The following is a 21,129-nucleotide window of genomic DNA, read 5'->3' as shown; positions in this document are numbered from 1 at the left end:
TATAATATATTTTATTAGTAGTATTTATGATTATTATTATTATTAATAGCAGTAGTATATTTTTCATTAGTATATATTTTCTTCTTCTTCTTCTTCTTCTTCTTCTTGTTATTATTATTATTATTATTATATTCAAATACATTCATGAATATATTTAAATATTTTTTAAATATTTAAATATATTTTTAATATAAAAAAATTTATTTCAATGTAATAAAATATGAAATATTTATATTTATTATAAAATAATATTATATATTTTGTTATCATTATTATGAATTTTTTTATATTGTTATTAATATATATATATTGTTAGTATGTATTTTGTTATTTTATTTATTATTATATTTAGATATAATTAAATATGTTGATAAATATATTTATTCATTTATAAATATTTATTACAATTTAATAAAAAAAAGTAAAATTAAATATGAAAATATATCATGTTTAAATGTAAATTAGACGGCATGATAATGATGATGATGATGATGATGATGATACTCATTGGACTCTTCACAACCTTCAGAGCATTTTTAGCACTCTTGTCAAAACTGATCATTTCTACTTGTAAAAAACTGATGCACTCTATATTAACAGCAAATAAGTGATATCAAAAAGTGCCATTATAGTCATCATCATCAACATCAACATGCCAATGAATTTTAAACTCAATCAATCAATCAATCGATTAATTAAAGTGATGTAGGTAAATGCAGATAAAGCAGTGTTTATCCTCTGTCCATGTGTGTGTGTGCTTCAGCTCTGTCTGTCTGGATTATTCCTCCCTCACTGTTCATTTGTGGAGATCGCGACTCCTGGATTAAACTTTTGACAGGTTGAGAGGAAAACTCACTCCTCCGCAGAATGGCACCAAGCCAGAATAATTGGTCCCTGTGGGCGGGAGTGAGAAGCGCGCGCTCGTGGGTGTGTGTGTGTGTGTGTGTGTGTGTGTGTGTGTGTGTGTGTGTGTGTGTGTGTGTGTGTGTGTGTGTGTGTGTGTGTGTGTGTGTGTGTGTGTGTGTGTGTGTGTGTGTGTGTGTGTGTGTGTGTGTGTGTGTGTGTGTGTGTGTGTGTGTGTGTGTGTCTGTGTGTGTGTGTGTGTGTGTGTGTGTGTGTGTGTGTGTGTGTCTGTGTGTGTGTGTGTGTGTGTGTGTGTGTGTGTTTGCAAGGGTCACGTGGAAGATTCCAATGCACTGTAATCAAGCCTCTGACATTTCTCTCAATTAAAGCTTCTTCATGTCTAATGTTCGCTTAGGCTGTGTCTCAAATCGCCCCCGATACCCTTAATAGTGCACTATTTGAGGGAGCAGCCATTTCTAGCAGTGTCCAAACTAGTGGACATTATGAAGTGCACTCAGTCAATCCCACAATGCACAGCAATACCGAGTCTACAACCCATGCACACTTAATAGGTAGAAATTCCTAACACAGGGTCATTAGGAAAATGTACCCAGGGCTATAATTTTGAGAATTGGGAAATATATGCTTGTGGGTACATATGGCTGTTTTGTGTGTTCAATGCTAGGGGGCGATACTGCTGACTGATTAAGGACAGCCATATGGATGGCTCCCATACTCGGGAAGCAGAGAGGAGTGGACTAGGGTTCGAGTCAGGGAAACTGGATTCCAGAAACCATGGTAAACAACCCCCCCCCCCCCCCCAAAAAAAAAGCATGAGGTTGTTCAGCTATAAGTACTTTAGGGTGGGACTATTGTTCCTTTAGGGAAGGGTTATGAGTCATTTAGGACAACACTATATCAGCCTTTTAGGGTGGGGCTAAGAGTTATTTAGGGTAGGGTTATCAGTCATTTAGGGCGGGGCCATTTGTCATTTGGGGTGGGGCTATCACTCCTTTAGGGGAGAGCTATGAGTCATTCAAGGTAGGGCTATCAGTCATTTAGGGCGGGACTTTCAGTCATTAAAGGCGGGCTACGAGTCATTTAGGGCAGGACTTTCAGTTATTTAGGGCGAGGCTATGAGTCATTTAGGGTGGGGTTATGAGTCATTTAGGGCAGGACTATCAGTCAATTAGGGCGGGATTATCAGTTATTTATGGCAGGACTATCAGTCAATTAGGGCGGGACTATCAGTTATTTAGGGTAGGACTATCAGTCAATTAGGGCGGGACTATCAGTTATTTAGGGTAGGACTATCAGTCAATTAGGGCGGGACTATCAGTTATTTAGGGTAGGACTATCAGTCAATTAGGGCGGGACTATCAGTTATTCAGGGCAGGACTATCAGTCAATTAGGGCGTGACTATCAGTTATTCAGGGCAGGGCTATCAGTCATTTAGGCTAGGACTAACAGTCTTATGAGGGGGGTATGTAGCAGGGTTATGAGTCATTTAGGGAAGGCGTATCAGTCATTTAGGGTGGGAATATAAGTCAATTAGGGCAGGACTTTCAGTCATTAAAGGCGGGGCTATCAGTCATTTAGGGCAGGGCTATGAGTCATTTAGGGCAGGACTATCGGTCATTTAGGGTGGGGTTATAAGCCAATTAGGGCGTGGCTATCAGTTATTCAGGGCAGGGCTATCAATCATTTAGGCTGGGACCAACAGTCTTATGAGGGGGGTATGTAGCGGGGTTATGAGTCATTTAGGGCAAGCCTATGAGTCAATTAGGGCAGGACTATCAGTCATTTAGGGCGGGGCTATGAGTCATTTAGGGCAGGACTATTGGTCATTTAGGGCGGGGCTATGAGTCATTTAGGGCGGGGCTATGAGTCATTTAGGGCAGGGCTATCAGTCACTTGGGGCATTTAGGGCAGAGCTACGTGTCATTTAGGGCGGGGCTATGAATAATTTAGGGCGGGGTTATGAGTCATTTAGGGTGGGATTATGAGTCATTTAGGGCAGGACTATCAATAATTTAGGGCGGGGTTATAAATCATTTAGGGCAGGACTATCAGTCATTTAGGGCGGGGCTATAAGGCATTTAGGGGTATGATGGGGTATGAATCCTTTGTAGCAGGCTTATGATTCATTTAGGGAATGGATATCTGTATGTCTTTAATTTTGGGCAGGCCATCCGTACCTCAAGGCTATCAGGGCACGTCTCATTTCTGCTAAGCTTTTTTCCCATTTCAGGACCATTTTAAGTGGATGTACGTCACAACAGAGGAAAAAAAGCAACTTAACTTCAGCTTCATGACGACTTTAATGTTCCTGTGAACTAAACAAATACTAAAACAGAATCAACCTAACAATAAAATAAAAATAACGGCACTTCTCGTGAAGGAAGGGTCCAATTTAAGCCGTTCAATGTCTGTGGCGCAGGTGCCGCTCGCTCACGATTATTAGCAAACCCTGCATAATCCGCAGCTCTCCACTGAGGGCTTAAACTTTAAAAGTGAAATTACTCAGTGAAGAAGATGAATCATATTCCAATCCATGACAACAAACTCAATTTATAGAAATGACAAGCTGCTCAGTTTGCCACTTAATCATTCCCGCTCTTGATTAAACACAGACTGGTAATGAATGCCAATATGGCACCTTGGTTCCTCTTGATAGGATTTGGAAAATGGTTTCTTATGAACTCAGACTTTCGAGCTCCGTCTATGCTGGAAGATGATAGCGTGGTTTAATTTTAATGCGCAAAGCTTGTCGCAAATTAAAGTTGGTGGTGATTAAGACCCTCTGATGGGTCCGTTTATGATGATTATGTTTTAATTAAAAGTAAACCTCTAGAGTGGAAATAACAGAAATGCATGGAGAGCTCTTGAGGTGGTAATGTTGAAGAGTCTGCTGGAACTGAAGCGAATTCATGTTTACATCTGTGTGTTTTTAACCTTTATGCTGAAGGTGCTGCAGATTTACCATCATCACACAAAACACACCTGTCTGCAATTATCCAGAGCTTGATTAGCGCTGGCGAGGTGATCAGCAGACTTTATGTTTGGGCTTCTGAAAGGTTTCACCTACAGACAATGATGGCTGTGCTTCCATCCAACGATGAGAATTAGATTCATGCACAAAACTGGAATATGGCATAAAAGATTTGACAATAAAGCTGCGTTTCCATTAACTGAGACACTAAAGAGAACAAAATCATCTCTTCCTGATCAACATGCTCAAATATTGCAGAGAGCAGTGCAGTTTAATGCATTGGGATTTGTCTCTGTGATGTTTGTTCTTCTCTAATCAGTGAGCTGCGCCTCAGAAGATGAAGACCAAACCCCCATAGCAAAAGTTCTCTGGCCCAGATTTGGCCCACACCATCAACATTTGCTTGGCCGACATACCATAGTGAATTACGGTTCAAGACTGGACCAAGTCTGGCTTCCATTTGAGAGGCAAACATGCAAACTTGAGCACTCACAACTACACCTCTGGAGCTGTAGTTAGAAACTGAGTTCCTGGCTGTGTTCTATTCCCACTTATCCCCCCTATGCCCTATTCATTTAGAACATTCTAACATTCAAAGTTGGATTTATTAAAAATAATAAAGCATTAAAGTCATCTCTCTTAGGTGTTTTTGGTTTCAAACTACTTTTACAGTTCAGTTTTAGCGATCTTCATGTTTACATTTGTGCTCCTGTACAATATGACAGTTCAGCTAAAGAACTACCAGTATGCATTTTAGTAATTTACATGAATTTATTATTTATTACATTATTTCAAACTAGTAAAATGTCAGTAAAAGTCACCGTAGAGTTGAATTTTAAACATCTAAAGTTGACAAAACATCGCATAATGCAATTAATAACAGTACTCTAAAAAACATTGAGTTATTTCTTTAACCCAATGGTTGAGTTAAACATATATGGTGCATTGTTGGGTTATTTTTAACCTTTATTTGGTTTTTTAATAATAACTCAGCCAGTTGGGTTAAATAGTTGATGCATTGTTGGGTTATTTTTAACCTTTATTTGGTTTTTTAATAATAACTCAGCCAGTTGGGTTAAATAGTTGATGCATTGTTGGGTTATTTTTAACCTTTATTTGGTTATTTAATAATAACTCAGCCAGTTGGGTTAAATATTTGGTGCTTTGTTGGGTTATTTTTAACCTTTATTTGGTTATTTAATAATAACTCAGCCAGTTGGGTTAAATATTTGATGCTTTGTTGGGTTATTTTTAACCTTTATTTGTTTATTTAATAATAACTCAACCAGTTGAGTTAAATAGTTGATGCTTTGTTGGGTTATTTTTAATCTTTATTAGATTATATTAATAACTCAGCCAGTTGAGTTAAATAGTTGATGCTTTGTTGGGTTATTTTTAATCTTTATTAGATTATATTAATAACTCAGCCAGTTGAGTTAAATAGTTGATGCTTTGTTGGGTTATTTTTAATCTTTATTAGATTATATTAATAACTCAGCCAGTTGGGTTAAATATTTGATGCTTTGTTGGGTTATTTTTAACCTTTATTAGATTATATTAATAACTCAACCAGTTGGGTTAAATAGTTGATGCGTTGTTGGGTTATTTTTAACCTTTATTTGGTTATTTAATAATAACTCAGCCAGTTGGGTTAAATATTTGGAATTTCAACAGTCAACTGATTTAACTGACACAGAACAGCTGTACTGATATGATATAATTCGAAAATAATATTAGTACTTCAATAGTAATACCAGAATGAGAAAAAATAACATTTCATCAAAATAACCCAGTGCATTGGGTTAAAATAACCCATAGTTGGGAAGTTGCTATAATAACCTATAGTTGGGTTAAATCAGGGGTGGCCAGCCCTGTTCCTGGAGAGCCACCTTCCTGCAGATTTCAGTTGCAACCCTTATCAAACACACCTGCCTGTAATTATCATGTGGTGTTCAGGTCCTAATTAATTGGTTCAGGTGTGTTTGATATGGGTAGCAACTGAAATCTGCAGGAAGGTGGCTCTCCAGGAACAGGGTTAGCCACCCCTGGGTTATATGTTGGGGTATTTTTAACCCAACTATTTTAACAGAGAGTAAATACATAAAATCAAAACTGTTTTCCTTGGAAACAATGCAATAATTAATCCTTTTCATTAGTAATAATCAGCAAAATATGCATGCTTCATTCAGTTCTGTGGCATTGTTTACCTTCTGCTCTCCAGCGTGGCCGACTGATGATCATCGTGAAAACACCGTAAGTGCACCACAGGGCCACAAAATAAAATAGTTTTTAAAAAGTGTGTGATTGTAACTTTAAAAGCATTCATCTAAAGCCAGAAAAGCAGTGTGAAGCTGTCGGGGAAAGTACGATCGGAGCTCCACTTTCACTACGTCTCCACAAATCAATGTTTCCGACACACACCAGCCTCAGCTTTCTCCTCCTTTTTATTTTTATGTCAGATACGCTGACAAATTAAGCCATCAGCCGGAGATTTGCTCCTCTGTGTCTTCGATTCCCTTTAACTGGCCTTATGAAGAGTGTATTTACAGTCGTTTGTCATATTCTCTGTTGTCTGGCGCTTCGTTCTCGTTAATGAAGGCCATGTTCTCTCGGTAATGCTGCAAATTGGCCCTCGCAGTGTTTTTACTCAAAGGACGGACATAAAAAAGTGCTCATCTGCGGTGTTATGTTGAGAAATGACTGAAAGATCACACGTAACTCAGAATAAAACACAATGTATGCAGAGCTGAGCGAGCAAAAACTACAACATACTGTTTAAATGGATGTACAGGTCAGCAATTGGGTGTTATAATGCGTTATAAAGTAATTGAATGACTTATAAGCTGTAAAAAGTAAAGAATAAGGGATTACTTTTAATTTGTAGGTAATTTAATTACAGTTACATATACTGTACTTGCTTAAAACACATGCACATCAATTGAAAGTGTGTCGTTTGCTATTGAGTCATTATATATATATATATATATATATATATATATATATATATATATATATATATATATATATATATATATATATATATATATATATATATATGATTTATTTATTTTATTATAGTACAGAATAACCCAAATGTTGGGTTTGTCCATGACTTATAAGCTGAAAAAAGTAAAAAAGTTGAGTATAAAAAAAAAGTTGAAAAAGTTAAGTATAAGGGATTATTTTTCATTTTTAGGTCATTTAATTACAGTTACATTTACTATACTTGCTTAAAACACTTTAAATACATTTAACGGTTCTGGATAAATCAATTTAGAGAGTGTATTTTTTTATTGAATAATAGTTTTATTTTTACTAAAATATATATTTTTACATATAATTTTAATATAGTACAGAATAGCCCAAATGTTGGGTTTGTCCATGACTTATAGGCAAAAAAAAAGTAAAGTTTAACGGATTATTTTTTATTTTTAGGTCATTTATTTACAGTTATTTATATTATACTTGCTTAAAACACTTTAAATACATTCAACAGTTCTGTATAAATCAATTCAGAGAGTGTATTTTGCTACTGAATAATTATTTTATTTTTATCATTAGATATTTTTTTTAATTTAACATTTTAATATAGGATAAAATAAGCCAAACGCTGAGTTTGTCAATGACTTATAAGCTGAAAAAGTAAAGAATAAGGGATTGCTTTGTATTTATAGGTCATTTAATTAAAGTAACATATACTGTACTTGCTTAAACACTGTAAATAAGTTCAGCAGTTCTGCATAAATCAATTCAGAGAGTGTACTTTGCTATTGAATAATATTATTTTATTTTATAAAAAAATATATATATATATATATATATATATTTTTTTTTTAAATATATTTTAAAATAACCCATTTTACGTTGGTATAGAACAAAACAGCAATCCAGAGATTACCTGATTAACATATAATACATTGATTAATATAATCATAACACATTTGGGTCTACTTTTACCTAGAATAGATATATAAACAAAAATTAACTGTATGCACATCTTATGCATTTCGGGTTAAATTTAGTTGATAGTAATGTGTGTGTGTGTGTGTGTGTGTGTGTGTRTATATATATATATATATATATATATATATATATATATATATATATATATATATATATATATATATATATATATATATATATATATATATATATATATATATATATATATATATGCCTGTACTCGCCCACACAATTAATTAGTTATTAAATCTAAATAACAATTAAACTAAAATAGTAATGAAACTACTACTACTACTACTACTACTACTACTAATAATAATAATAAACATATTTTCATACATATATATATATGTATATACATACATCTGTATATATTTTAGTTAAAATAATCTATAAATAAATTTTTTAAATAATAAACAAAGTTTAAATAATGTATTTTTTCCCTCCTCCACGCTCGTCAAAATTAAAAGTGTAATATGATTGGTCCGTTTCTGTTACTCCCGCCCACAATGGGTGTTTAGTTTACTAGGCAACTAAATTAATCATCGAGTATTTTGTTGAATAGTTTAAAAAAGCAGAAGTAAATATTAATTAGTCGACATGTAAATAGCTTAAACTATAACTTCTAAATGTACAACACCAGGAGAGCAGCTCCAGCGATGAAATGGAGCACCTGTGGCCGCTAATGAGGTTTCGTCATCAACCGTCGTCTGCTAATTAGCGAACTAAAGGACTCTGAAGCACTGATGTTTATTATAACAGAAATGTTTTTTTTCTTCGCGAAACACGAGACTAAGAAGAGCCAAAATAAACGGACAGGATGGTTTTAAAGAGTGTAAGAAGACGGAATATACACGGACTGACCTGATCTCTAACAGACAGCCATAATCAAGCTAACGTTAATGTTTGATTAGCTGATGCTAACCGGAGACTTTCCTTCATATATTTCTTCGTGTTTTGATCAACGCATCATCATCGTCTCAGGCTGATGGAGGACGAGTAAAAAGTAAGTTCATTATTGATTTATAAAAGCTCATAAGATTGTCACTGTTGTTTTGCTATTGGCTGTTTTAAAGCTTTGTGCTGTGGTGTTTTTGTTTAGAATGGTTTCAATAACGTTTGCTTTGGATCGTTCATTTACATTTACAAACAATCTTTCTCATACGAAACATAATGGTATTTATCAATTATGAATTAATTCTATTTGACATTATGTTAAAGATAAGATCACCTTTGCTTCGAAATTTACCATGCATATATATTTTTTTGTTGGAGCGCTATTATAAATGCATTGTAGATGGTATTATATTTACACTCAGCATTTGATTGTTTTAAACACTGAATTAAACGAACACAACATGGATGCACAAACTTGGCTGACTTTAAATAACTTTTTTTTTAAATGACATGACTTTTTTTTGATCCACTTACTGATGTTTATTTGGGTGATTTACACTTAACGTTACCTGAGTTTTCTGCAATACATCTTAACCCTTCTACCACTTTGACTTAGAAAATAAAGGTAAATATTTCAAAAAATGCAGTTTTTAGTTAGACAAATATTTGTAAAGATTTGTAAATACTTTTATTTATTTTGTTTTTGTATAAAATATTGTTTTTATAGATGAATATGCTAAACATTTTGTGTTCAGGACATTTTCAGTTCAATAGTCAACATTTGAAGTGGATCTAAATTGTTGTCAATAGTTTTAGACGATATTTGATATGTTTTTGATCCATTTCAAATGCTGACCTCCGCATTAGCATCTTGTTTATAAGCTCTGTGGCGTTATATCTGTGTCTGAGAACTTTTGTAAAAAATATTGTCGCTTTTGGGGATATATTTCTTTGATATTAAACCCATGAATGTTGTCTATTGACAAACCATCGCTACATCATACCATCACTTTCTCTTCTGTAATTGAACATTTTAGCCTGCCAAATAAATTAATTTGTCTTTAAACTTTACAGCGTATTTGAAGTAATAGGTGTAATTTTAAAGACCACAGTTAACATTTTTTTCTGAATCTAGTGATAATATGAAGTTGCAGATTATATGATTTGATTTTAGTTAGAAAGCTGTAATAGCTTTATAAATTTTTTAAAATGACTATTCATTTGCTTCAAACAGCGACAGAAAAAAAGGTTAAAGCACCACCTTAATAGGATAGTTCACCTAAAAAGGAATATTGTCACCATTTAATCCTTCAAGCGATTCCAAATCTGTTTCTTTTTTGTTTCACAAAAAAGAAGATACTTTGAAGAATGTTGGAAATTAATTATTTCACTTTTATAAATGTGACGTTTAACATGAGCTGCACGATTCTGGCTAAAATGAGAATCGCAATATATATATTTTTTTGCCTAAAATAAAGATCATGATTTTCTCACGATTCTGAAGATGCAAAATAAAGGTTAACATGAGTGGGGTATTATTGTTATTCTTAAACATGTGGTAAAACAGCAATAGGCTTTGTGTAGCTGTACTGTTGGTTAAAATGCAAAATTTTGTATAGACTTGAACTGACTTAAGATTTGTCCTGGTCATGCTGATAAGTCAGATGTTGAAATATTGTGTTTGAGACATATGCAGTCATTTCCTGCTTAAAATCTGTCACTGATGTGATTTTCGTGAATAAAGAAGACGGCTACTTTTGTGCCTTTATTAGCTTTTTAAATAATTCCATCTCCACCTGCTGGTGAAAAAGCGAGAGGGTGCTCGCTGCAGAACCATTTGAGCAGAGCTGAGCTCCAGCGAGGGGGAGCATGAGCTCTCGCTCCTCCTCCTGTAAGCTGTTTTAATGCGTACACCAACCCCACCCCTAACCCTACCCCCAGTGACATCACTCGTAGAAGAAGTGCAAAAAAGGTGGAGCTCAAGCTCAAGCTCCCCCTCGCTGGAGCTCAGCTCGCCCAAATGGCTCTGCAGCGAGCACCACTTGGAAAAAGCAGCTGGCGATCTTCAATCTTCAATCTATTGCTTTTCCTGCAGTTCCCGGATGTAATGTCGAATTTGAACCACTGAATTTATGGAAGCGAATATTTGAACTCAAATAAAATGAACTGAAAATTGCCTTTTGAATATTATACCTCGTATTTTTTAAGGGTATTAAAAATTTTGTAAGTGAAATCTGGAAATTGAATATGAATTATTGAATCTATAAGTATTAAAACGTGTTTGAAATATTTTTAGTTGAAATATTCACAGCTTAAATAAACAGCCATGTTAAACTTCAGGACCTAAAAATATAAAACCTGAAATTCAAGTCATTTAAAATGCAAGAACTTGTTAATTCGGTGTGTTATTTATTTTCAGTTTGTGCTATTCAACAAGCTTTTTAATTAAATACTTTTGGCATTGATTTTATTCCATAGATCTACCAACTACCTGTGGCGTTATTTTAATAACAAATGTTCTGAGCGCAGTATTAAGTCGAGATAGTTCACTGTACATACATTTTCATGTATAGTCGCGATATCAATGCTGAAATGATATGTTGTGCAGCCCTATAGATTTTAGTATTGACTCTTACAGTACACAAGGATTATTAGTGTTGTTTTTTTATTTTCTTATTTGAAGGAACACTTCAACTTTAATATCTTCTATCAGTCACATTTCCATATACAATTCTCTTGGTGGTTCATGACTGAAAATGAAAATTTAACACTGAATTTCCATGATGTCAGCCGCCAATAAACTCCCAGCCTGAGGCATAAGTAACACTATCTGTTAAGTATCGGCTCTGTTTCTGTCTGCCGCATTGATCCGTCTGGCTGTGATTGCACTGCGTATGGTTCTGTAACCCCGAGCCGCAGGTAGCTCTGATCATTTGTGTGGATAATGCATCTGGAAAAAGCGCAGGTCACAGAACGTCGCATCAATAACAGCAGGGATCAGCGTCTTCTCTGCTGCGGACGGCATGTGGAGAAAAAGCCGTCTCAAAAGTGTTTTCAGACTAGATAAAATCCAGCCTCAATGATTTTCCCTCCTTCAGTCTGGGCTGTTATTGTGTGGCTTCATGAAGCAATTTAAGAGCTCTGGATGCTGTTGTGACAGAAGCACAACACCGTGACCGATTTATCCTGGAGTTTGTGGCTTAAAAATCTGTTCTGATCTCAATTGTGTTTTCTTGTAAAAGTGTGGTAAACAAACATTTAAAGAATAATTCAATAGAAAAAAGTATATAATAATAATAATAATAATAATAATAATAATAATAATTTGTATTAGTATTACTTAAATTATTGTTTTTTTAAAATCTTAAAATTTTTATTTATTTTTCCTCAATTGTCAACCTGTCAACCTTTCCTCAATTGTCAACCTGTCAACCTTTTTATATATATATATATATATATATATATATATATATATATATATATATATATATATATATATATATATATATATATATATATATATATACACATTTTATAATTTTTTGCAGCTAGTTTTATATATATATATATATATATATATATATATATATATATATATATATATATATATATATATATATATATATATATATAAAACTAGCTGCAAAAAATTATAAAATGTGAATAAATTGAAGAATAATATGAATAAAAAAAATATTATTATTATTATTGGATTTTGATATAATTTTTTAATGCAAATTTCAACTAGTAAAATATAAAAAAATCTTGCAAACAATTAATTAAAAAAATATATATTTTTATTTTATAGTGTCTTGAATTTTATTCTCTGTTGTGATAATATTATTATATTTTGAATTGTTTGTGTGAAAGTCTGGATGAACAGACATTCAAAGAGTAATATAAATAAGAATATATATAACAAAATTGTTTTATAATATTTTAGTAGTTCTTTATCTTTTTTTATTTTTTTTTATTTATTTATTTATTTTTATCTATTTGTTTGTTTATTTTTTTTTTTTACAAAATCCCATCTTTAAAATGTAAAAAAAAAAAGCATTTTTTTTTTAAAATAAGTTTTTCTCTTGTTTATTATTTTTTTAAAACTGTGTTTTCAACTTTTTTTTTTTTGCTTTGTCGTAATATATTTATGACATTCTGAATTTTGTTCCTGTGAAAGTCAGGACAAACAAACATTTAAAGAATAACATGAATAAGGAAAATCTAATAATATAATAATAATAATAATATTATTTCTAGAGTATTTATTTATTTACTACAATTTCCCACCTATAAAATATAAAGAAGTAGCAAAAAATGCATAGTTATTTATCAATTATTTTATTCTTTGTTTGTAATATGATAATAAGTGCTTTAGCATCTCCAAAAGAACATTTAAAATTGTATTCCTATAGATCTATCATACAATTATGACTATGCATACTACCCAAACAAATAATTTGATGTCATTAGATGGCATTTAGATAATGCATAAACCTTTTAAACCCAAAAGCAAGGGTAAAAATAAGTGAAAAAATTTTCATTTAAAATTAATTAAATACATAAAAAATAAATAAATAAATAACATTTAAATAATCAAATTAAAAAATAAATAATTTGAATGAAATACAGTTAAAAATAAAATAAATAAATAAATGATATAATGGGAGTGATGACCAAAGTAACTTGTTTTGCTTTCAGCGGTGTAGCTTTACAGAGGTGTTGTCCTTAATTTCTTTTCATGATATTCACAGAATATGCTTGAGAAACTGCATTAAACCAGTTGTTTAAAATAAGTAGCATACCCCTGCAGTGTGTGTGTGTGTTCAATCATAAACCCCCAGCACGTCAAATGTATTGCATTTATTCATATTTTGTGCCTAGAGACTCCAAACTGAAGTAATGTAGCAATTTTCATGCAGGAAGTTTGATGCATGTTATCAAGTTGAAATGATGTTTATGGTTGCGTTTTCATAAGATCATAAAAGTCGCCGAGTGTCAACCCAATTCGTAAATGAAGTATTTTTCCGGCTATTGAAATGCCCTTGGGTCCTGTAACTCTTTCCTTCAGATGAAGCTGAACACCTTGAGGATGGATTTGCTTATCTGTCTCTACCTTTGATTTTCTTCACTATCTAAACAAGTGACCTTCTTTCAGCGTGCTCGGACTGTAATTTGAAGCTCATCCAATCAGCGTCAGTCTTCGTGACTTGTCAGCTCTTCTCCATACATCTCATTGTCTTTGTGTGTACGTGTGGAAAATGCCGTCTAATCTGTGTTTCGCAGTCTTTCATTTACAGTCATTTTAACAAGTACAGACACATCCCGATGTGTGTACGGTCACAAAGAGGTTTGGAAGAATGTGGGAGCTTTGAGGATAATCAGCGTTTTTGTATGGTTGTGTGTTTCACAGGTTTGGGTTTACGTCAGATGTTGATGAGTTCATCTCTGACTCTGTTTCCATCTGGCGTTAACATGCTCGTCTCTGATCACACATCAGCTGAGCTGCTTTAGATTACATTCATTCATTAGTCCCTTTATTAATCCGGGGTCACCACAGCGGAATGAACCGCCAACTTATTCAGCAAGTTTTTAGCAGCGGATGCCCTTCCAGCCGCAACCCATCTCTGGGAAATGCTTTAGATTACAATTGGTATTAATAAGTTTGTCGGCCATCTGCATCAGCCCAACCCTAGAATGCTGTAACGTTTAAATAAATGTTAGTTAAAAATCTGTGACCATCAGGAAGATTGCAGCATCCCATTTCTCACAGGATGCGTTCTGTCTCCTTGTGGTCTTCCGAGTTCGTTCTTCCGAGGACACCTGGCAAGACCGGTCTTCACAAGAACGCAAGTCCGTTCTCTGCTTTCTTGGAGTTGAGAAACAGCCTGTATATCTATAACACGTAATACCAGGTTTAATCATGCAGAGCTTCAGATTACAGGGCGTCTTACATGAAATTAATAATCCTGCTTTTGTTTTGTTGATCAGCTACAGTTGATTTTCTTTAATTTTAAACATTTAAAAACACATTTTCTTGTAACAGTGTAATGCTGCGTTCACACTAGACGCGTAACGGCCGTCAAGCGCAAGTGATTTACATGTTAAGTCAATGCAAACGCGCAAATAGACATCCTGCGGTGCAATATGCGCGAATGGCGCGGCGCGAATGACGAGAATTCCATGGTGCGCATGGCGCGAATGGCGTGGAGCGAATTGAGCGTTTTGCGCGGTTGACGCGCTTCATGCACGTTTCATGCAAATCACTCGAGTTCGAAAATCTGAACTTCAGCGGACATTTGCGCCGCATTAACCAATCAGGAGCTTGCTTTTGTGGGGCGTGATTGTGACGTATCACCTACTATTGGTTGTCTGTGTCCCAGGGGAAATCCCCCAGCAGACACCGACAAGAAGTTCATCAAACTGGGCTGGGCTCAGTCAGAAGCACCGCTGAAAACCTCCATCAGCCAGGTTCAGTTTCTTAAGGAGTCTTTGAGCTTAAAGAGCTGGATGCACCTCTGAAAGGATGTAGTGAACTCAGACACGGCCCTAAACGTATCGACGCTGTTTATCATCCTTCATAAAGCACATAAACACTGTTATTTTCTTCACAAAATCCATGTTAGCCCTAGCTATGAAGCTAGAGTCACAGAAGCCCTGCCCATCACGTGAGTCCGCGTCTGTTCTGAAGTGAATTTGACGCGCGAATAAAGCGGGGTTTGACGCGCGAATGAAGCGAGTAACCTCAAATGTTCACGTGGCTATTTAAGCGCGAATAGATCGTTTTTTTTTTTGCGCGTTCTGCGTCTGGTGTGAACACAGCATTAGACTTTTTGTCTGAAATAGGATGTTTATTGATAGTTGCTGTCTACATTTTGCTAAGTGTGGTCCCACCATGGCCCAGTCTGTTGTGACTGGTCTATAGTCCCAGTCTGTTGTGATTGGCCCATTGTCCTAGTTTGTTGTGATTTTAGTCAGATGGTACTACCTTTTTCTGATTGGTTCATTGGCCCGGTCTTACCCAGTGGCCCAGTTTGTTGTAATTAGTTCAGATTGCTCTACCCTGCTCTGAATGGACCAGCTGTCTACTCTGTTGTGATTGATCCGATGACTTGCTCTGATCGATGCAACTGCCCATTCTGTTGTGATTGGTTGGTCAAAGTGTTTTACTCTGATTGGTCAGATGGTTCACTTCTGGTCTGATTAGACAAATGGTTGCACTGAAATGGTAAAACTTGCATCTTGATAACTCTCATATGTCAAAGCTATTGAGATTGATTTATATAATATTGTTAAAATAAATGGTAAGAAAAAAATAACCCCCAATGACTGGCCAATGATTTAAAATATCAGGGTGTTTTTCTCAAAGCCCTTCTCTCCATACATAAAATAAGCATTCTGTACACAATAATCAGGTGTTGGAAGTTGTTTTTAAAGAAGTGAGAAAACGCTTTCCTCTTCAGGAATCCCCCGAGAGCGTCAGGTATCTCCTCGGTGTTGTTGCTCTCCAGCCGAGTGAATAATCCACCAGAATGCTTTATTTTCCAGGTCTTTCTTCAGGACAGCTTTTCGCACCTTTGAACATAATCAAAAATGCATCAACACCTTATACGCCTCATGCTGATGTTAACGCATACATGGCATATTGCTTTTGAAGAACACCGTCAGATCCCTTTGATGCTTTTGAGTCTAATATTGAAGCTGTTTGTGCACATCAGATATCAGCCTTTTACTCCAGATCAATCTCAATATTTCATTACTTCAGAAAGAAATCAGACGGGTGTTTATGCAATAACTGCAGCGTTCATCTTTGTGTCATTCATACATAGAACCTGAACTGCAATATCAATTGTTATGTCTGACATTAATGCATAATGCGTTATTAAACGCAGAACAGCTTGCTTTTCACTTCAATTTATGAAAGATATTATATGCATCATTTTAGTACCTGCATCAAATACATTTTACTAAAGTGATTTTACATGCATAATAAACGCAAGTGACTAATGTTTCAAATAACTTCTGTAAAAATATGTTTCTTTTTAAATATAAGCCCCTTTCACACATACAGACCTTTCCGGAAAATTGCCGGCAATTTTCCGGAAAGGTTGTATGTGTGAACAGGTCCTTTTTGAAAATACCGGTAAATTAGTTCTGGCTATTTTCCGGAAAGAGAAGTTGTAACATTACCGGCAATTTGCCGGAATGCTGCGCTGTGTGAATGCAGAAGGAAGATTGCCGTAATAAGCCCGTGCACGTCTACAACGTGCTGACGTGAGACGTCTGCTTTAGCCAATCACAACAGACAGACGCATTTACGTCCGCGCGGTTTGTGAGAATAAAAGCCTTTGAATATTTTTCCAGACACATTTAGCTGCTAGAAGTTAGTCAGATCACGTTTATATGTTCTTAATGCCAACTGTGTAAATAATTATCGATGAGATGCTTATGATAAGCCGTTGTTTGTTTACCTTCAAGCTTTGCGTGCGCCTATGAGCGCCTGCACACGCATGAACATCGCGACATGCGAAAGTAATTCTGCGAAAGTTGTTCACAATATTGATCATCCACAGAGTTTGTAATTTAGTCAAATGTTTACAAATACAAGCGCAGCCGTTTAAAGCTCATTTGTGGTGAATGATGTCAGAATTTACCGGTATTTTGGAATGGATGTGTGAATGCTCTTTTCCGGAAAATTTCCGTAACGTCCTCGCCTGTGTGAACAGCGCTTTTTTCAATATACCGGTAAAGTCGTTCCGGAAATTTTCCAGAAATTTACCGGTATCACTGTGTGAAAGGGGCTATAGCCATAAGTATATTACGAATATCACTTAGTAACATTTTATTCATCAAATTTAAGAGTCTCTTTACTGTAACACTTGTGTTTATAATAGAGAGATCAGATATTTGGCTTAAATAATATATTTTTTTGACTATTAAAACTATTTGCATCAGTAGTGTTTGTAAATAAAAAAAAATCCTAATATTCCAAATGGATTGTTAAAAAATTATTCAATAATTATCGATATCGACTGATATGAAACATGATATCCTGATCATTCGTTTTTGCAATACCGCCCAGCCCTATTGTGACATTTGGTTTACACAATTACTTTGGTTAAACTACATGAAAATAACATCTCTTTACGTTGCTCCTTTATTTATTTTCAGCTGGACCAGTGAAATTGTAAAAGCATTGAGCCTTGTTTTAACTCTTGCAAATGCTACATAAAAATGACTCTTAGATGAAATCCTTTAATAGTTAAAAATTGCAGCACTGGATCCAAAAATGGCTATCAAATAGTTTTTGTTGCATAAGTAGTATTTGCGTAGTTGTGTTCCTAGTACAGTATTTGATGTTTTCTGGAGTGATTATCTGGTATAAAGTGATGGCGTGGGCGGCTGAGAGTTTAATATATTTAATAGCTGACCTTATAATCTCTTTCATCTGAATAGAGGTGTTACACAATCACTGCTGCTTTTCAATAGTATTTTGACAACTTCTTCTGCATTTTGCATCACTGTCATTCTGAGATTAGATTTCAGATCCTGTTATTCCTCACCATAAATGTCAAGCACCTGCACAAACACGTGTCCTTTGTGATCGTTGCGTTCTATTGCTGAATGTATTTTGCTAATGAGTGTTCGTCTTGGATCATTTTATTCTAATCTGCACGTGAACTGTTAAAAAGAAGCAGTCAAAAGCCCCTTTCACACAGTGATACCGGTAAATATCCGGAAAATTTCCGGAACGACTTTACCGGTATATTCAAAAAAGCGCTGTTCACACAGGCGAGGACGTTCCGGAAATTTTCCGGAAAAGCACCATTCACACATGCATTTCAAAATACCGTTAAATTCTGTGACATCATTAACCACTTGCCCTCGAAGTTAAACAGCTGGGATTGTATTTACAAACATGGAGGGGATTATGCGATCTGTATTTTTGTTGATGATTTCATTTATCTTTCAAAATTTTGTATTCATGCACCTTCTTGTGTCCCAGAGGCATCGTTACAGACGACTACAAACACAATTGTTAAACTATAGACGAAAAAATGTTAACGCTAGCATCCAAAGGCAGAGGCGCTACCTGCAGCTTAAAAAGACCGTAATGTTTACATATTTGGCTACAAAGAGTTCTGTGCGACGAACATGGGCATTTCCGCGGATCCACGGGAAAGTATTTTGGGGGAATATTTTGAATAACTTTGATGACGGTATGTGGATGCAGCATTTTCGCATGTCAAGAAACACATTCGAGTTCGTGCTGCAGCTACTAAGTCCATCTCTAAAACGGAAAACTACCGGCTGGCGAAAACCGCTGGAACCCCGACTGAGACTTGCTGTTGTGTTGTGGTGGTACGCCACCCCGAGTGAATACAGGACCATATCTTGCTTGTTTGGCCTTGGAATTTCTACTGTCTGCATGCTTGTTCGTCAGGTAGGCTACGTCAAGTTTATTTGTAGTAGAACTCTAGATATATGTGATTAATACGCAAATAAAATGTTATCTATCTATCTATCTGTCTATCTATCTATCTATCTATCTATCTATCTATCTATCTATCTATCTATCTATCTATCTGTCTGTCTGTCTGTCTGTCTGTCTGTCTATCTATCTATCTATCTATCTATCTGTCTGTCTGTCTGTCTGTCTGTCTGTCTGTCTGTCTGTCTGTCTGTCTGTCTGTCTGTCTGTCTGTCTGTCTGTCTGTCTGTCTGTCTGTCTGTCTGTCTGTCTGTCTGTCTGTCTGTCTGTCTGTCTGTCTGTCTGTCTGTCTGTCTGTCTGTCTGTCTGTCTGTCTGTCTGTCTGTCTGTCTGTCTGTCTGTCTGTCTGTCTGTCTGTCTGTCTGTCTGTCTGTCTGTCTGTCTGTCTGTCTGTCTGTCTGTCTGTCTGTCTGTCTGTCTGTCTGTCTGTCTGTCTGTCTGTCTGTCTGTCTGTCTGTCTGTCTGTCTGTCTGTCTGTCTGTCTGTCTGTCTGTCTATCTATCTGTCTGTCTATCTATCTATATTAAAAACTCATTCATTTTCACAAGAGTAGCTTATAGTTTTAAAGTTGTTCACCTAAAAGTTATTTGCTATTCATTTACTTTGTAAAATAGCAAAGAGCGTTGTAAAAAATGAAACAATGTAACACAAATGTAGCTAATCAGTTTAACTTCACCATCAGGTAACAAATGCCCTGAAGACCCTTTGCGAGCGCTTTATATGCCTGCCCAAAGGAGAGCGTCTCCAAAAAACCATTGATGGCTTTTTTGCCCGAGGCTACAAGATGTGCGCAGGTGCCATCGATGGGTGCCACATACCCATCCTTAAACCTCACGTGGACCAGGCTGCCTACTGCAACCGTAAAGGTTGGCACTCTATAGTGTTGCAGGCCGTTGTGGATCACAACTTTTGGTAAGTAAATGTAAATATGTGAGAAAGTATATAGTTCTTAACACATACTGATTTGTGCCACAGCTGCCCAAGTATTCGTGATGGCCAAAACTATTGTTTATGTTTCTTTAATGGGTAATCCATATAAGTCACAGTAGAGTTTCTAATGCTAAAATATAGTATTTAATTTATTGTTTAATTAAAATGCAATGCGGTTTATATTGTATTTATACCCAATTACATGCTTTTACTTGTGGTAGAAGAAATATTTTAATGATTTAATTTATGTTTGATTAATGTCTTAACCTCTGAAAGAAAGTGAAATTTATACAAATTTGTGGTATAAAAACATGATTTGATCAAATATTATTTTATTTTGTTATTTGCCTAATAAATAGCAGTACAGTTTTTAGTTTACATTTTCTTCACACAAAATATTTATTGTTTTCTTATCACAAGCCTTCTAGATGACATGCTGATATTGCAGAAACCTGTTCCAGTAATGTACTACATAAGCTATATGCTTACAGTGCTATTGTTATCTAACTTTGATAATTAACTGTTCGCACATGGACATTTGTTAAATGCTGTTTATCTTTAAATAATATTTATGTTTTGTTTTATTAATATTGAGATAATTATTATTTTTTCAGTTTTACGGATGTGTATGTGGGTTGGCCAGGTCGAACTCACGATGCAAGAGTGCTAGCCAACTCACCTATATACCAAATGGCTGAGGCTCATGATGGGTATTTGTTTCCTCGTGAGGTACACCTTTTATAATATTATTAAGTATTACTTATTTTATTAAAGTTGACTAAACATATATTTATGTATTAGTTAACATGAACTAATGGTGAACAACTAAATTAAGCATTACATAATCTTAAATGAACTTAATCTAATGCACCTCTTTTCATTAACAACTTAATTAGGTAATGTTTATTTACATGAACACTTTACGCATACATATATTTGTTAATGGATTAGATAACTTGACCTAAGACAATTTTTTTTTTGTACTGAATTTTTGCTAATGTAAACCTACAGTAA

General features: G+C 34.9%; 1 protein-coding gene across 1 annotated transcript in view; it reads left to right on the top strand.

Annotated features, from left to right (window-relative positions):
- Positions 1–8,486: 8,486 nt before the first annotated feature.
- Positions 8,487–21,129, top strand: part of angpt1 (angiopoietin 1) — a 405,920-nt gene continuing 393,277 nt past the window's right edge. The window contains exon 1 of the mRNA XM_073930480.1: positions 8,487–8,805. The gene's annotated coding sequence lies outside the window, so the exon portion shown is untranslated. The remainder of the gene's footprint in view (positions 8,806–21,129) is intronic.

Source organism: Danio rerio, chromosome 19 (assembly GCF_049306965.1).
Source record: "Danio rerio strain Tuebingen ecotype United States chromosome 19, GRCz12tu, whole genome shotgun sequence".
Taxonomy (NCBI): domain Eukaryota; kingdom Metazoa; phylum Chordata; class Actinopteri; order Cypriniformes; family Danionidae; genus Danio; species Danio rerio.
The sequence above is the reverse complement of the archived record's forward strand: the minus strand, read 5'-3'. Positions and strand labels throughout refer to the sequence as shown.